Raw genomic sequence first — 13,347 nt, forward strand, 5'->3', positions numbered from 1 at the left:
CACCTGATTCATACCTCAGCAAATCTGAAGAGGAAAAGAGTGGTCATTCTCAAGTTATGGGCTTTTTTGTCACCTTTCCCACATTCGGCCTTCTTTTTCAGGGATTGGGGTAGTTCTAAAGAACAACCAAAAAAACATTTTTTCCCCCAAAATAAAATTTGACAACAATCAATTTCATTAATGGGAGACCCTAAAGATAAGAAAAATCATTGTTGTCATTTGTTCTACCTCGGGTAGGGGTATCTCAAAATCTGACGGCCCTTCCTGCTAGACTATTGAGACTTAAACCCTAGAAAACATGAACACCGCATTGGCCGAAGACTATATTTAAGATGATTGATTTAGAAAAAATACCAATATACCTGCTGAAGCTGGATAAAAACATCCTTGGAACATGCCCAGGACTTCTTATATACCAACATCTGTTTTCCTGTTTCTTACCACAAATGTTTACATGTAAAAAATAGAATTCCTCTTGGTAAATCCAAAGAAAGTTATAGCTATCTTTAAGGATTTAGACCTGAAGAGTGCTATATTGATGACAGACGCCCTAAATCACAGCCTAAAGTTTTTTTTGTTTGATCCCAGCAGCTACAGGAACAACCTGGGGTCAGTGTGCAAGATTTCCTGTACTACACATGACAACTTTGAGCAGGTTTGACTGTCTGAGATTAGACTACTATAGATTTACTTTATTGATTCCTATTTGAGAAATTGTATTCATATAGTTCTGGTCCATGGTCTCATACTTTGACCTGCTTAGCAAACCCTGAAACAGGTGGAAGAAAATGGCAAACTAAACCAATACTACCATCTAGTGGTCAAATATGATGCTACCTCTTACTGTCAATTTTATTGAAAAGCCCTAGAACTACACTGAGATTATCATATATATAGATAAGAGATAAGACGCTAACCTGTTGACAAGGATTTTAACTTGAACATCATTTATCTGGCATAGGCAGGGATCACATGGTGTTTTCTAAGCAGATAAAGGGACTGTTATCTTACTAATTTCAAAAAGAATGTATCCACCCATCCTCAATTTAACTTTTTAACAGTGGGTCATTCAAATTGGATATCTTAGAAATGTCATGGCAATCAAACAGCTGTTGGGACATTTTACTGATAAGTACACATGTCAAACTCATGATGGCACTGGAGAAAACGTCGGGGGATCAGCGTTTGTACATATCTGTCCCAAAATGTGTCCCAATCCATCAATTTTACACGATAATAGAAAAATGTTAACTGCTGTTGGAGGGAAAAGAAAAAAAGTCAGGGAATCAAAGGAGATGTTTATCCTCTGGAGACTATGAGTGTAGTTGAGATATTTGAATCTGGACTGAAGTGGTGACACAATTGACGATAGCCACTTGCACATCCCAAGAGCTAAGGGGTTGCCTAGGGGTTAATGATGACAGCCACAGTGTGTCCACTCTCTCCCCAAACATATCAACTGAATGAACACCCACTATTCATAACTGTAGAACATTTCCATTTTTGATGTTGATGAACTTCGACAAGTGGGAAAATCTGAAGCATTTGAAGTGTTCCTCTAATAGATTACAGATTTATTAGCTGTTATATACTATCAGTCTGTTTGAATTGAACATCCGCCATCATCCACTTCCAGCTCACTGGATTACAACTGATTCATATAGAGAGGCTGTGTAGCCTTGGGTGGCATTGTTGTGGCCGCACAATTTATTAGCTAATCGACAAGACAGTGCCAGATTCTGCCGCTCATGAATATCAAGGCGGAATGAGAACCAGAACATGCGCGTTCATTAGAGCGTTTCGGCTCTCTTGGTCTTTCTACATCTTCAGAACACACATCGAGTTCAAATGGGAACTCCCAAGCGCTTCCAGCTGGCAACACTTTGGGATAATGATGCTGGATTCCACACAAATGAAGGGTCTAAATACCACCAGAGAGGCACCTGAACCCCCTCCTCAATGCACAGACATGCATACATGTATGTTAAAACACACACATACTTCCAAGTACTCTTTTTTTCCCCTCTGTGGGTTAATCACACATGCACTACACACCAAGTGGGAAAGCCAATTTCCCACCGTCATCCTGGACGGTCGTTGCTGTCAAATGTAAGCAGCTAACCCAAAAATAATCCCACAGCAAGTCAACAGTATCCACACACACACACACACACACACACACACACACACACACACACACACACACACACACACACACACACACACACACACACGTACACGTACACACTGAGGCCTGCACACATCCTCCGAGTCTTCGGGACGGCAGATTGGGTTACTGCAGATTCCTCTCTGCGGCCTCAAGGTATCCTCATTTAAAAACTCTCTGCGGTTGAGTCATCAGTGTGAGTTGGGAAGAGACCACCTTCCGTGGTGTGATGTCAAAATGATGGATGGGACAATAATACTAGCAGAAGAGCTATTGATAGCTCTCTTTCCTTAATGTTGACATGTTGATACCGCACACCCCGAGCCATGGAAGTGTGAGTGTGACACACAGAGGCAGAACTACACACACACACACACACACACACACACACACATTGCACAAGGACATGCTGGTATTATAGCCATTAATATCTCTTCCGTTCCCACTCAGGCCCTGGTTCTTTGAAGTGGAGTGGCAGCTGAGCCCTGAGCGAGTGAGTGTGTGTGTGAGAGGATGTATACAATAACGCCAACACGCCGTCCTGACTTAAGATGAGTCGGCAGAGGGAAAGTAAACAGGCGGGGTTCCCCAAGAGGCTGTCGTTATAAACAGGGAGTGTGCTGAGAGGGGCTCAAGCTGTTTATTTTTACATGGGACCTCAGTGCCGTTTGAAGTGCCCTCAGTTGTCCCTCTCTTTCTTTTGACCTTCTTTTCCCATTTCCCCCCAAAACCTTGCCATAACCTCCCTCCCTCTCCCCACCTTTACACCCACCCACCCATCCTCTCTGGGGTTCTTGCCAGCAGCAGCTAATTATCAGTCGGTTGGTTTCTGTGCCCCTGTGTTTGGCCCACTGCTCTACCGCTGACTGTAGAGGTGTACGGGGGTGCAGTGTGTGACACAGAGCCTCAGTGCTGAGCTGAAGGGCATCAGCAGGGGGGGGGGGGGGGCAGAACAGTGGGAGTCAGGTGTTTGTGTTCGGGTGAGATGCATGGAAACAGTAGATACTTCTTTACTTGTTCATAGCATATAACCGTACAACATACTCATAAATAAATAACAATTTGCAGTGGGGAAAAGTACTTAATTTACTTGTGTTTTGACTTGAGTGCTCTACTACATTTATGTGACAGTTTAAGCTACATTTTACAAAATGTAATTTACAAATTCACTTATGTGTATAATTAAGGATAATAATAGCTTGGATTTATATAGCGCCTTTCATGAGACCCAAGGTCGCTTTACAAAGAAGAACAGGAGTAGAAACAAACATAGCAAAAACAAAAGGCAGTCAGACAAACAGTCAGACAGACAAAACAACAAATAGATTAGAGGCCAAAGGCCTTGGCAAACAGATGGGACTTGAGGGCTAAAGCATGCCAGTATTTGTTTTATATAGCTACACCAGCTGCAACGTTGAAGTAATGCTCTACAAGTAAATGTATCAATAATTACAATCCATTTATAAAATATATATTATTCCTGATGGATCATTCTGCATAATTAATCGTTTTGATACTGAACAAAAACGTAACTATGCACTTTAATAATGGCACTATATGCACTATTTAAAAGTTTGCACAATACATGTTCCACTTTGCATTATAATGTCACATGTTGTACTACTCAATCTATTGTGTTGTCGTCTGTCAGGCACAGTCATGGGTTATCTGCTCTGCCTGAAAGAGTGGACTCAGATCAGGCTCTGATAATAATACTGTTTGTGTTTGTAAGTAAAGGTCCGTGCTCTGGCGAGGCCTAAACGTGGATCGAGTAATCCAGGAAGTGTTCAGTGACCCGCGTAAAGGCTTGTATCGTTTTAAACCAATGAGGTAATTGATGACATCCGAAGCCTCGTATGGGTTCAAGTTAAACTCATTCAAAAACACTATCATTGCGCCATTATTAGCATATATCACAATATTGGCAGTATCATTATATTATTATACAATTACTGCTCAAATAATCGATTTACACATATTGGATACTTTACTCACAAGAGTAAGTTCAGTTATATTCTATATACACTGAACAAAAATATAAACGCAACACTTTTATTTTTGCTCCCATTTTTCATGAGATGAACTCAAAGATCTAAAAAAAATTCTATATACACAAAATAACCATTTATCTCAAATATTGTTCACAAATCTGAAAAAATCTGTGATAGTGAGCACTTCTCCTTTGCCGAGATAATCCATCCCACCTCACAGGTGTGGCATATCAAGATGCTGATTAGACAGCATGATTATTGCACAGGTGTGCCTTAGGCTGGCCACAATAAAAGGCCACTCTGAAACGTGCATTTTTGCTTTATTGGGGGGGGTCTGAAAACCAGTCAGTATCTGGTGTGAGGGGTAGGATTAGGATTAGGGTTAGGGTAATGTTGTGAATCGAGTGGCCCATGGTGGTGGTGGGGTTATGGTATGGGCAGGCGTATGTTATGGACGACGAACACAGGCCACTCGATTCACAACATTACCCTAACCCAGTGGTTCTCAAACTTTTTCTGTCAGGCCCCCCCTTTGGAGAAAAAAAAAAGTCGGGTCCCCCCAACACAAGTCAGGCTCAGTGGCGGCGCCAGAGATTTCTTTTGGGGGTGCTGTGGGGTAGCTTGACGTTTCATAGAGGGTGCTCAAACATTTAGGGTTTCCCATTAAGGTACCGGGCGCTACAGTGGAATTCTCTACTGCAACACTCCCCACGTAAATACACAACGTACCCGTAACTGTTACAATGAAGGCTCGATAATCAGCTCGCCGCATATAGGTGTAAGCAGGGGTAAAGTACTATTTTTATAGGTGGTGTGTGGACCTCACATAGGGGGGTCCGGGGGCAAACTCCCCCGGGAAGATTTATTTTTAAATATTGAAGTTAAAAGCATCAATCTGGTGCACTTTGAGAGCAAAATGAAGAGATCTATCTCTCCATCTCTCAACACCCATTTGAAACAGAACATATTTACTTTTTCTTTATGGATATTTTACAAATCACCCTTTTAAACTTTATTCTTGTTTTACTGTCATAGTATTTCATACCTGTTTTTCATTTATTCTCTTATTTTTTTATAACTCTAATGATCATATAAACGTGTGCCTCGGAAATAATTGTTTACATTAATGGTGACCAAAACGTTTGAGACCCTGTGAGATAACACTGTCCTTTAGTTCACTGAGCCTCTCAGTCTGACAGGAGAGGACTCTCCACCTTGTTGTTGAAAAAACTCCTTATATCCGTTAGCGTAGCTCGCTAGCACCAGAAGCTAACAACAACGATCTCCGGTACCGGTGCGCTCTCTCTCTCGCTCGCGCACACACAATGGCTCGTTCCACACACACGCAGAGCCGAGCTTTATTGAAACACAGAGACCCAGACGTAATAGTACTGCATCATATTATTTTCGAATCAATAATTTTTCAATTTATGATTTTTTTTTAAAAATCTTTTTTAAATTTTTTTATTTTATAGCCATTTTTCCTCCTGGTCTCTCACGCCCCCCCCTGGCATGCCTCTGCGCCCCCCACTTTGAGAACCACTGCCCTAACCCTAACCCTAGGTTCAAACCCCACTGCAGTCAGCATGTCGTTGTGTCCCTGGGTAAGATATTATAAATGTTATGTTCATAAATGTTGTATGTGACGGGACTACGGATGGAAATTAGCTCAAAGCTAAAATCCGGCTCATTTACATTTGAAAGCATTATTTTGTTTAAAATGTTCATTAACGTGCATTGTCCCGGTTCAAATAAACGATAAAAAAAGACACTTCACCCCAAATTGCTCCTGTGAGGATTGCCTACAGTATTGGATATGTAAGTCGCTTTGGATAAAAGCGTCTAACAAGTAACATGTAATGTAATGTTGACGCTAACCCTAACCCGTTTTTGAATGTCTATTTTTTTTTAAATGTCTGACTCAATGTGTCGTTTAAATTCTGAAGTTGTACAATGGATCTGAATTATGCTTTTATTTGATTTAATGTAGTGCAATGTCATGTATTATTTATTTATATATATTTTTTAAATATGTCTTTTTTTTACATGACCTTTCCCAAAGCAAAGAATCATGCACAGGTGCAACTAATAGCATTAATGATGGCTGCATTCCATGTAGGTGTTTTGTGTTGGTCAGTGCTCTGTTGTGTATGCTGGCTCAGTCGCAGGGCTTTCTGGGACAATTAAATGGAGCAGGGCTTCATTAACGTTATTAGCAACACCTGTGCCTCTCTTGCAAGGACAAGTCTAAATGCCTGCATTAACGAAACCGGCTTCTAAACTACGTTGCTAAATCTTAAATTATTGATAAGATTCTGGTTTTATGAGGTCTACAAAGATACAGAATTCGACGACTTCAACGTTACAGAAATTAGAGTTTATTATCTAAAATGTTCTGCTGGTGGATCTAGAAGCCTAGCTTTACACGTGCTTAGCCACTAGAGGGCGCCATTCCTCCACTATAGCCAGGTTTGTGATTTCCCCCCGGGACAACAGTAAGCATCTCTCCTTGCGCCAACAGCAGGGGCGCCAAACAGCAGGGGCGCCAAAAAAATGAAGTGAGGAAAAAGCCGGAGGCTGACATTTTTCTCCAGGGTGTCCGCCGCAGGGAACCCAGCGCTGAGAGCCCCGGGCTTTGAGCAGACACACCACCGAGGCTTGTTTTGCAGACACAAATCAGTAGACTGATCCAAGTGCAACCACTCTAAAGGACCGAGGAGAGCTCCCCTCTTGAATCCCATCTGACAGCAAGTGAGTTGCCTGTTGTCTTGCTTTCTTTCATTCTGTCTTTTTAAAGCATTGTAATGTCTCCCATTTGTAATTAGAAAGATAATCCAACTAGATTAGTGTCTGGCTGGTGGAGCTCTTTTATTCCACAGAAATGCTTCAAAATTAGCACGTATGGGAAATGCGTGAACATGGACTGTCAGTGTAAATAGACATCGTAGTGTGTATAAGAACTAAGTGAAGCTCATACCTCACAGCAGAATGCTTCACTCTATTGTTTTATTACTGAACTCCTTGCAGTTGTGTTCAATTCCAAGAAACTCTGTAGGACCAAATTATAACAAGCCTGTAGTGATTGTTCCAGTTTCTCTATTTACTGGCCTACTTTCTCAAATGGCTCAGTTTGAACTCAAGCATTTTAATTAAAAACATAGTAGAGTAAATTATAAAAGTGTGTCTACAGAATCATTCCCACACACATTTCACAGAGTTACAAAATAAGGAACACGGATCACTGGGGAAAAAGCAATTAAAAGGAATAATGAAGATTCATTATGAAGCTAATCGACTCTTGTAATACTGATAGGGGGGAAAAAAGTAATTTTAGGGTCTGATTCACGTGAGAAAATCACAAGAAAGGGAGGAGATAAATGAACATGGATCTAAGCCAAACAGGAGAATAAGTAGGCCTAGCCTGTATAGGCTTATATCGATAGCAGAGAATGTATGTTTCCTGGCATCACTTCATACTAAAATTGCTCTAATTCTTTAATCAGTTAGAGTTTGATTTACATGTAATTGATTTAAGCCTGTTTTGGATGAAGCTGGCACCACTTTTACCTTTTGGGTTTAAACCCATTAATTGGCAGTGTCTCCTTGATATGTTCCTGTCTTGTTGCTTCACTGGCATCATTAAATTGTAGTATTGGCTTCTTCAGGTGTGTGTTCATGTAGGCGTTAAACTACCATTGGGGTTAATGCGTATTATTTTAAATTGTCCGGTGGTTTGAAAACGTATTTTAACGCTCTTTGTTTAAAGATGAATTACTGCAATAGAGGTTCCTGACCGTAGCTCGGTCCCGGGCTGGGCTGATCCCCCAGAGGATGGTGCAGTGGGCCAAATACAGGAGGAATGTTGATCAGCTTACAGGGGGCCGGGACGTGCTGGGATGTGATCGGACGATGCTCGAATAATGCTCGCCCGGTATGAAGGCTGCACCTGCAAAAACACGGAGCAGCACGCACGCTTTTGCCATGACCTGGAATTATAAATTTGCTCGTGTGGACTGGTTTTTCAAATATTTGTCTACATGAATTTAGACTTCTAATGCTCTGATGTTATTGGCTGAAACCATTTGAAAATGTATATCTATGCAAATATCATCCCCTTTATGTTAATTCGCCGCTTTGTGTATCCGTTTAAATATATTCATTACTATTGGCTGCAATTAAACACTGTCCAATGTGAACCAGTGACCTCTCCAGTGCGCTTTTATGCACGCTCTCCCCGGATAGCCTACATAAAATTGAAAACTCTCATCATGGCAAACCACATTTAGCTGTTGCTATTTAACCTACACACTGAGAGAAGTATGTGAATGCAGTTAATACGTTAATGTACTGCTGTCATGGCCGATGGCACATTTTCTGTGCCAAAACGAACCTCTCTCTCTCTCTCTCTCTCTCTCCTCTCTCTCTCTCCTCTCTCTCTCTCTCTCTCTCTCTCTCCTCTCTCTCTCTCTCTCCTCTCCTCTCTCTCCTCTCTCTCTCCTCTCTCTCTCTCTCTCTCTCTCTCCACACACACACTCGCACACACTACCCCATCTTCATGATGCAACAACGAGTCAATGCCATGATACATTTCATGTGATGCTTAATTATCGCGTATTAATAAGCCATCTAAACGTCAACCTTGTTGCTGCTTTGACGCACAGGCCTACGCTAATACATCCAGCATGTGTTGGGCTCTTATTTGTGATTAATAAGTTATAGCATTCTGCATCTGCCTCTTGTTTCTGTGAGCCCTGGAGCCCCTACTCTTTTCCAACAGGTTCAACGTTGTGTTCTCATTACGACCTCCATATGGCTGCCTGTGAACACAGCGAGCCATGGGGCATTTGGAGCTGGCAGCACAGTGAGAATCAGTCCGTAAAGCGGCGGAGGTATTTGTTGTAAAAGTGAGACCAGTTGTGTTGTTAGAGGTAAAATAATCTTGAAGCAAGTGGTCGCTTGGTCAAGTGTTTATGTTCGTGTGCACATTATTTTTGGCTATAGTAAATTACACGCATCGCCAAATTGCAGGTAAAATGAAATTTAAGTTAACAAAACACAGAACACAGCGGGATTTCGGAATATTGAAACCCCTCACACACACACACACACACACACACACACACACACACACACACACACACACACACACACACACACACACACACACACACACTGCCTCTCTCTCCTCCCTCTCTCTCATACATGGTTGGGAAAATCTGGGTTTGATTTTAATGGGGAGTAGCCTACCACGGGCTAGCTTTACAACCTATGGATGTACTGGAGGGATTCCAGTCTGTTTGAGCTTCGGGCGCGGATGCAGCGGTCCTCCTCTCGTTGTCCCCTCACTTTTGACTGTGTTGCACGCGTCTCTCTTGTCCTTTTTCATTTTTTACTATGCGAGTGTGAGAAACACGAGACACTTTTTGCGTTTGGAGGGGACCTTTTCTGACGGAAGACAACCCAAAGGCTAATTGGTGTGGATTTCGGGGGACGTCCTTTTAAATTCAGACACGGCAACATTCACGACTTGACACCGGGGGTAAGTTTATAATTCTCGGTGTCTGTTTATCTGACATGCTGCCTGTGTGTGATGGGAACAGACTTTAATTTTACGCACCACTTGTTCTCTCAGAGAATAAGTGACTCGCAGCTCTTGTCATGACATGCTGTCCATTACTTGCAATTTGTTTTAAATAAAGGCAATGACTGTTATTACTTCATGAAAGGCTGAGGTAGTGTGACTGAGGTGTGAGGGTCGCTGAATCAGCGGGGCGCGCTGTATCAGAGCTGCGGACCACAGACAGGTGTCTCCTCGGTTTACAACGAGCCCGTCTTAGCGAGGAAATCAGCCCGCGCCGGGGATTGAATTCGAGGTACAAGAGGTGGACTATACGCAGCCATGAGCTTTAGTAGCGACTTGGATTCAGAGCCAAGTGCGGATGCCAAAGCAAGCAGCGCGCTCCTCGGTTCCCCTTCCTCAACACTGCCCTGGCCAAGGCTCGCAATGCGTTTGTCACTTCTAATATCTTCCCTTTTTGCTTTAACACCACCACTGGCATGTTAAAAACACATTTCTAGATTCTGTAAAGCCACTTTCAAGAGAAAATCAGTTGTCTTTTAAGTTGTCTTATCTGGGGTTCATTGAGCATTATAGTGATGATGAGCTTGATTTGACAGTGAAGGTGTCAGAGGAAACCGCCTCCACAGAAATGATGAGCTCTCTAACTCTAACTCTACTCACAAGCAGCAACAAGCCTGGAAGTGAAAGCGAGAGTCCATACAGATTGCTTATCTTCCCTGCTTCAATAGACTTAAAGTATGCCCCTGTTACACACTGAAACCGTGTCAGCCACTTGACCTACTTCTCACTCTCACCACAAATGACTGGAATCAGTCCATAAAGAGGGCCTCTGAATCCTCAGCGTTCACTGAGGTCAGAGGGAATGTGAAGTGTAAAACGCTTGAGTTTAATGCCTGTGGTGAAGAGATGTGATGTTTATCTCCAACGTGGCTAATGTTTCTCTGTTTTTGTCCATTTAATAATCTATATTTGATTGCATCACACCCTCTTTCCATCAATAACAAACTGAGGGAGGTAGAGCCAGGAGCAGCTGAGGGCACGTGACGTGGAAGCTAATCCAAGGCAACATAGTGCAGATTTGATTCACTCCTGGGAGTGTGTGTATGTGGTATTTATGGACCCCCGAGAAAAGCGTACGGATGAAGATGGAGAAAGCTGCAGTAACATAAGTGGATTGTTTTCTTGTGCTTGGAAAAGCAGGATTCTTCAGAACTGTTGGCTCCGTCCACCTGAGCGAGTTAAGTAAACACATCAAATGTGTTTTTCTCCTTTGGGTTTAAAATGGGGTGAACTGATCTTTCGTTCTGTCAGTCCTTCATGTTCAGTATTTGACTGAATGTAAGCATCAATCTCATCTTTGAGTCTATCTTTTGTCACTTTTAACAAATTACCTTGAGGCCCTTAATACAATTATCTCAACCATGACCTCGCGTATGAAGCTGTCAGTGAGATCAGAATGATCCTCTTTCATTGTTCAGCTGCTTCTCTGCAGCCACCATATCAGGCTCTGGCACCAAGAATAAAACGCTCTTTAGTTTTCCTGAATGGCAGTTTAATATTTTGATTGGACTGCACTTGGAATTTCACATGTAGAGATGTTCTTTCCTTCCTGGATCATTCCCACCCCAGATATGAATCAACATTTAGATCTGCAGATGGATGTGGTGATAAAGTCAACTCTTTTCACACAGTCTCACACTCACACATTCGTTGTCTCCACTCCAGAGGTGAGAGTGCTGTCTTGCTGACTTAAGTGGCCGTGTGTTTTCTCTTTGAGTGACAAATTGGGTGTTACGTTTCCTGTTAAAATACCTGTCATTCATCAGCGTGACACCCAAGATGTCTTTCACCGTGTGAAGAGCATCCAGCGGCAAAGATTCCCATGATTCATCCTGCCGCTCCCACGCCCTGCTAGGCCAGCATGTGTCAACCGCACATTTCCTCCAGATGCACAAGGGATAAGAGTGTGTGAGGTCCGCAAGTGTGTCTGTGCCCACTTAGTACCTATCAGTATCTGTATCTGACTTGGAAACACACAGTATACATCTTCTGGGTTATTGGCACACTGTCAGACATGGTGATCTTGCCAAAGGAACTAAATTGTTTTGTTTTTGCGGATGGGCCATGCTCAATTATGCTCATATTGTCAACATTAATTTGGCATTTCAGAGGGAAGAGCAATGTATTGGTATACAGATAATATAGTTGGACCACTTTTTTGATAGTATGCTAACCTGTTAACGGAGAGTTTCCAACAGGAGTCGGTTGTTTTAACAAGTGCCCCAAAATGACAAATGTTCCTGACCAAGTCACAAAGACATAATAATCAGCCATAATAATTATCAGGCGAGCAAAGGAGGAACTGCATGCAGGGAGGAAGGTGTGGATGGTCAACATCTGACATGGAAGACAGCTATTTAGTACTTTTTTTAAAAACTTATTTTATTTAGCACCACAATAATTTCTTAAACCCTTTTTAACATTGATAACAAATCTCTCCTAACCTGCAGAGCGTTTTCTTTTAGGAGTCAGCTGAAATGCAAGAAATATCATAAGGGATCCCAGAACTCAATACGAGGGGATATAACTCTTCCCCCCCCCCCCCCCCCCCCCAATGACTCCAGGCTATAGATTGGCGTGCCTAAACCTTAACCATAGCGTGTCTCTTCATAAACGTTGATGGTGATTTGTTACAGTTACAGTAGACATGGTGTCGGCCTGCAAAAAGGGTTGTTGGGTCCGAAATTGTCATTAGAGGGCAATGATAAGATACGTATTTGTTGTTTGATTTGGAGGTAAAGACAAAAGACAGACATGGGGCTTCTTTCCGTTTTCACAGGGAGGCTGCTGACCCCTGACCTTTAGACAAACGGTGCGTTTTAACAAAGTTAAGATAGAATAATGGAAGAGAAACAAGGGAAGAAGGCAAAGGGAGTTTTCTGATGAGTCACCAGCTTTGGCAATTCTTCAGTGTGTCTTCCTGTGAGAGCGAGGGCACGTATTGAGAATGAGAACTAGCGTAGAGCATGTGTTTGTCCGTCAACAACGTGTGTGTTTAAGTGTAATGTACGCAACCGTGCGAGTATTCCAAGCACTTAATCAAATGATTTGTGGGTTTTTTTTCCCCTGCGAGTTCAAAGCGGGTCCTTGCTTTTGGCTTTGGGGTAGAGGTTGCTCTTGTGCAATGGAAAAAAAAGTGGCTGTTTTCCTGTTAGGGGGGCTTTTTGGGAAAACCGCGGCTCTGCCTACCGCAGCCAGCCTTCAAAGGGCTTTGAAGGAGTGCTCACCTCTCCTTAAATCCTTCCCTGCCGCTAAACAAGCTACTTCCTCTCAGGAACACCTCACCTGCTGCTCCCCGTCCAACCTCACCGCTGCGGTCAGGGTTAAGCTCAGGTCCATGGGAAATGTTCAATCAAGGAGCCCTCAGTCCACCCACACACTCTAAAAACAGAACACTCAGCTTTCCCCCCCCCCAATGTCTCGATCATCTCTGTAACGCTGCTGCGTGTTCTTCATCCAGGGACAAACAAGAGGAAGAAATCTGCCTCGGCCCAGCATCGCAGGGCGGAGGGTGTCATCCTTCTCTCCGCGCATCTTGACAGCACATG

General features: G+C 42.8%; 1 protein-coding gene across 2 annotated transcripts in view; it reads left to right on the forward strand.

Annotated features, from left to right (window-relative positions):
• The first annotated feature begins 6,785 nt into the window (after positions 1-6,785).
• The window catches only part of ntn2 (netrin 2), a 43,587-nt gene continuing 37,025 nt past the window's right edge, over positions 6,786-13,347 (forward strand). The window contains exon 1 of one of the 2 annotated variants that reach the window (XM_034214749.1): positions 6,786-6,909. The gene's annotated coding sequence lies outside the window, so the exon portion shown is untranslated. Of the gene's footprint in view, positions 6,910-9,405; positions 9,698-13,347 lie in introns of those variants that run through there. The other variant, XM_034214748.1, reaches the window with a different exon arrangement.

The sequence above is a fragment of the Gymnodraco acuticeps genome, unplaced genomic scaffold, assembly GCF_902827175.1.
Source record: "Gymnodraco acuticeps unplaced genomic scaffold, fGymAcu1.1, whole genome shotgun sequence".
Lineage (NCBI taxonomy): Eukaryota > Metazoa > Chordata > Actinopteri > Perciformes > Bathydraconidae > Gymnodraco > Gymnodraco acuticeps.